Source organism: Castor canadensis, chromosome 10, assembly GCF_047511655.1.
Source record: "Castor canadensis chromosome 10, mCasCan1.hap1v2, whole genome shotgun sequence".
Lineage (NCBI taxonomy): Eukaryota > Metazoa > Chordata > Mammalia > Rodentia > Castoridae > Castor > Castor canadensis.
Window position 1 is genome coordinate 96,592,564 of NC_133395.1, and position 6,236 is coordinate 96,598,799.

The following is a 6,236-nucleotide window of genomic DNA, read 5'->3' on the forward strand; positions in this document are numbered from 1 at the left end:
TATCCAGAACAATGACACAACCTGATGTAATCACATCCTACAGTGTTGTGATTCCCAGCATGTCATGGCACCAGGAGAACATCAAAGACTGAGTGACAATATTTTCTGTCATCAGCACATGCCAGTGAGCTGTGATGACCAACACCACATGGCTCCCAGAAAAGCAGTCATATGACTATTGAGTGCATAGTTAAAAAGTCTCCACTTTCAAGTGACTGATTTTATACAAAGGTTACAAAAACATGGCAGTGGGAAATTTACAGAATAATCAATAAGTTCTATTTGGAAAACTAGATATACATGCACACTATCTTGTAGCTAGAAACTGTTTATCAAAATCCAGCCCTTGAGGGATCCAAGATGGTGAGTAGAGTACAGAAGCAGACACCATGAGATCCATAAACAAAAAATCTTGCTGAGATGCTGAAGCCACACGTGGCAGAAAAAAGCACCAAGAAGAATAAAAACTTTGACACCATGAACTCCCAGCCCATACAAAGCTTCTCCATGCCATGTTACCCTGAGAAAACAGGAGGGCTCCTGTGCCACCAGACACTGGCTCCAAACCTGCTTGCGAGACATCCAGCAGACCAACAGGTGATAAGCGTTAAGCAGTATTCCAATATCCACCCCTGGGATAAACCAGCAAAGCCACCTGGATAGTCTGACTTCCTGCCCCCCTCAAAAAAACCCCAAAACTGAATAATAAACAAGGAACTGAAAAGGAACATGCAGCACAGGGGCAGGGTGCTCTGAGAGCACCAGAGAAGGGGGGAGAAGCAAGGAGCTGATCTCCACAGGAACTTACAGTAAAGAAGGACTAGAAAGGCTGAAGGACTGAAAGTGGGAGGGTGATAAGCAGATGCAAGAAATAGGGCAGATAACAGTACACAAAGCTCATTTGCTGAGCCAGTGAGCAACATCCAAAGTCAAATGATGCTGCAAAATTGAAAAACAGTCAGCAAACCAGTATAACATGCTGACAGCAGAGAGCCAGCTGATGGATCTCTGACTCTACCCCAGAGAAAGTGGGCAAAACAAAAAATAAGCCCCCAATAAACCAACAGAGGGAAAACCCAACTCCAAAGCAGGACAGCTGGTGGGCCACAGAGCACATCTCTATAACTTGAGGACAAGCCACACCTCACTGAGGGAAAAGTTGACTAAGCAGCTGCCACTGAAAGACCAAAAAAATGTGGCTAGTCTCCACAACCATCTGGCAATGCTGAGACAGAGCTTCTGCATAAATACCAACACCAGGACTGGATGCAACAGGAATAATATCAGAACTACCAAGACTGAAAATTATTGTTCCTGAGCCTCAATTTTTTATGTGTTTATTTACTTGTTTTTTTTGTTCCTTGTAGGTTTGTCCACCACCTCTTCCTGTTGATTTCTCTTTTTTCTGTCTTCATTTTGTTAGTTTTACTGTTGTGAGGTAGCTATTGTTAAATGACACACAGAACAGGGACAAAAACAGCATGCATACACTAACCTAAACTCCAACACACCCACAAATAATATTAAATCAAGGACAGAAATCAGGTGTCTGAAACTACCAATTACCTATCAAGAACAGTTACACAGTACCAAGTGGAGTGATGGGAAGATGAAAAAGGGATGGAAACCACTCTCCCACTGAAAATAAATTAATACAGTATGCAGAGGGAAATGAAGAAAACAGAAATCCAGTTCTAGACTCCAACAAAACAAAGTAAACTATGACAAGGAACCCAATGAAGCCCACCAGAACACCAAAAAAGAAGAAATCCTGCAAGTAACCTCTAAGAATTTCATGGAGATTTTACTAGACATGGTCAATGAAAATGTAAAAGAGGCACTCAAGAAATTCCAAGGCAACAAGTATAAGGAATATGAGAAAACACAGAAACAAATAAATGAACTCATAAGAGCCCTAAATAATCACCAAAGTGAAATGGATGGCACTATAAATAGAGAGATAAATGAATTAAAGATGAAAATTGAAAATATTAAAGAGGAAGTGACCCACAGTTTGGAAAACCTCAGAAAAAAAGAAAGAAACAGAAATACAAAACAGAATGAAAGGCCATTAAAGCAGACTTAAAAGAAGCAGAGGACAGAATATCAGAGCTTGAAGATGAAATGGAAATTAAAGGAAAATCTGAAGAACTATTACACAAACAACTCAAGACCTGTGAAAGGAATATGCAAGTATTCACTAACTCCATCAAAATAGCAAACCTGAGAATCATGGGCATTGAAGAAGGAGAAGAAGTGCAAGCAAAAGGAATTCGTAATATATTTAACAAAATAATAACATAAAATTTCCCAAATCTAGAGAAAGCTATGAACATTCAGGTACAAGAAGCCTCCAAGACACCAAACAGACTTCACAAAATAGAACTACCCCAGGACATGTTATCATTAAAACAACAAGCACAGAAAATACAAAGAACATTGAAGGTTGTAAGAGAGAAAAAACAAATAACATACAAAGGTAAACCCATCAAAATCATAGCAGGTTTCTCAATGGAAATCTTAAAAGCAAGAAGAGCATGGAGTGAAGTCTTCTTGACACTGAATGAAAAAAAAATCAACTCTAGGATACTCCCCAAGCAAAACTATAATTAAAAATAGATGGAGAAATAAAACTCTTCTATGATAAGCAGAAGGTAAAACAATATAGAACCACTAAGCCGCCACTACAAAAGATTCTTCATGGAATTCTGCACACAGAAAATGAAAGAAAACAAAGCCACGAAAGGACATGCAGTACCAAGCCAAAGGAGAAGAAAAGACAAGAAAGTAGAGAGTAACATTGATTCAGCTGCACACAATCAAACCCTTAAAAAACAAAGACAACCAAATAGTTGTTACATATGAATACTAACACTGACTTTCAAAAAACTTAATTTCCCCATCAAAAGACATCATTTTGCAAACTGGATTAAAAAGGAAGATCCAACAATCTGCTGTCTACAGGAGACCCATCTCATCGACAGAAACAAGTACTGGCTGACAGTGAAAGGTTGAATGAAGATCTAACAAGCCAATGACACTTGAAAACAGGTGGGAATAGCAATACTTATCTTAGACAAAGTAGATTTCAAACTTACATTGATCAAATGAGATAAAGAAGGACACTGTATACTAATAAAAGGTGAAATACACCAAAAGGAAATAACAATTATCAACCTATATCCACCCAATGTCAGTGCACCCAATTTCATTAAACATATTCTGAGGGACCTAAAAGCATATATAAACTCCAACAAAGTGGGAGTGGGAGACTTTAATAACCCCCATCACCAATGGATAGGTCATCCAAACAAAAAGTCAATAAAGAAATTCTAGAACTAAATCGCACCATAGATCAAATGGACCTAGCTTATGGCTACAGAATATTTCATATAACTTCTACACAATATACATTCTTCTCAGTAGCTCATGGAACCTACTCCAAAATTGATCACATCTTAAGGCACAAAGCAAGCCTCAGCAAATGTAAGAAAATAGAAATAATCCCATGCCTTCTATCTGAACACAATGCATTAAAACTATAACAAAAACAGAAGTAGGAAACAGGTAATCAATTGGAAGCTGAACAACACAAGGCTTAATTATCAATGGATCATTGATGAAATAAAACAGGAAATTACAAGGTTCCTGGAAGTTAATGAAAATGAAAACACGACCTACCAGAACCTATGGGACGCAGCAAATGCTGTCATAAGTGGAAAGTTTATAGCCTTGAGTGCGGGGCCAAATTTAATGAAATAAAACCAAACAAACAAAAAACATACAAAGAATCAATGAAACAAACATCTGGTTCTTTGAAAAAATAAATAAGGTTGACAGACCACTGGCAAACCTGCCTAAAATGAGGAGAGAAAAAACCCAAATCAGTAAAACCAGAAATGCAAAAGGGAAGATAAAAATAGTATGGAAACACCATGGAAATCCTGGAAATCATCACACTACTTTGAGCACATATATTCTAATAAATTTGAAAACCTTCAAGAAATGGACAGATTTCCAGATACTTATGACAATCCAAAATTGAAAAGAGGACATTATTCACCTGAATAGATCTATAACACAAAATGAAATTGATGCAGCAATGAAGTGTCTTCCAAAAAAGAAACATCAAGGACCTGATGGATTCTCTAATGAATTCTATCAGACCTTTAAAGAAGAACTAATATCAACCCTCCTTAAACTGCTCCACTAAATAGAGTTGGAAGGAACATTGCCTAACTCATTGTATGAAGCCAGAATAACACTCATCCCAAAACCTGACAAATACACGTCTAAAAAGGTGAACTATTGGTCAATCTCCTTAAGGAACATTGATGTAAAATTCCTCAATATAATAATGGCAACTTGAACCCAACAACACATCAGAAAGATTCTTCTCCACGACTATGTTGGCTTCATACCAGGGATGCAGGTGTGGTTTAACATATGCAAATCTATAAATGTAATACAGAGCATTAATAGAAGCAAAGAGAAAAACCACTTGACCATCTCAATAGATGCAGAAAAATCCTTCGATAAGATCCTACACCACTTCATGATAAAAGCTCTAGGAAAACGAGGAATAGAAGGAAAGTACCTCAATATTGCAAAGATGATATATGACAAACCTACAGCCAACAACATATTTTATGGAGAAAAACTGAAACCATTTCCCCTAAAATCAGGAATGAGATAAGGGTGCCCACTATCCTCACTCCTATTTAACATAGTACTGGAATTCCTAGTCAGAGTAATTAGGCAAGAAGAAGGTATAAAAAAGGAATATAAATAGGTAAAGAATTGTCAGAATATCTCTATTTGCAAATGACATGATCCTATACCTTAAAGACCCAAAAAACTCTATCCAAAAAATCCCAGACACCTTATACAGTTAAAACAAGGTGGTAGGACACAAAATCAACATACAAAAATCATTAGCTTTTCTATACACCAATAATGAATAAACTGTGAAAGAATACATGGAAACAATTCCATTTACAATAGCCTCAAATAAATCAAATACCTAGGGTAAACTTAACAAAGGATGTGAATTACCTCTACAAGGAGAACTACAAACCCCTGAAGAAAGAGATTGTGGATGATTAAAGAAGGTGGAAAGATCTCCTGTGCTCATCAATATAGTAAAAATAACTATACTACCAAAAGCAATCTACTTGTTTAATGCAATTTTCATCAAAATCCCAATGACATTCATCCCAGATATTGGACAATCTACCATAAAGTTCATCTGGAAACACAAGAGACTACTACTACCCAAAGCAATACTCAGAAAAAAGTGCAATGCTGGAGGTATCACAATGCCTGACTTCAAACTATATTACAAAGGCAACAGCAAGAAAACCCAGCATGGTACTGGCACAAAAACAGACATGAAGACTGGTGGAACAGAATAGAGGACCCGGTTATGAAACCACACAACTATACCCACCTTATTTTTGACAAAGGGACCAAAAATAGAGGATGGAAAAAAGACAGTCTCTTCAACAAATGTTGCTGGGAAAAGTGGCTATCCTTCTGCAAAAAACTGAAACTAGATCCATATTGATCATCCTATACTAATATCAACTCAAAATGGATCAAGGACCTTAATATCAGACCTGAAACCCTGAAGTTAGGACAGGAAAGAACAGAAAAAGAACAAATGGTCTTCATAAAATTAAATAGCTCTGCACAACAAAAGAAATGGTTTCTAAACTGAAGAGACCACCCACAAAGTGGGAGAAAATCTTTGCAAGCTATACATCATACAAAAGACTGATAACCATAATATACAGGGAACTTAAAAAAACGAAAGTCTCCCAAATTCAATGAACCAATAAAGAAATGGCAAACAGAACTAAATTTTTCAAAAGAAGAATTTCAAGTGGCCAAAAAATAGATAAAAAAATCTTCACAATCTATAGCCATAAAGGAAATGCAAATAAAAATCACAGTAAGATTCCAGCTCATCCCTGTTAGAATAGCTCTCATCAAAGACACAACCAAGAACAGGTGTTGGTGAGGTTGTGGGGAAAATGGAACCCTCGTACAATGTTGCTGGGAATGCAAGCTAGTGCAACCACTCTGGAAAATATGCAGGCTTCTAAAAAATCGAAACACGGATCTGCCACATGACCCAGCAATCCCACTCCTGGGGATATACCCAAAGGAATGCAACACAGGTTACTCCAGAGGCACCTGCACACCAATGTCTATTGCAGCACTATTCACAATAG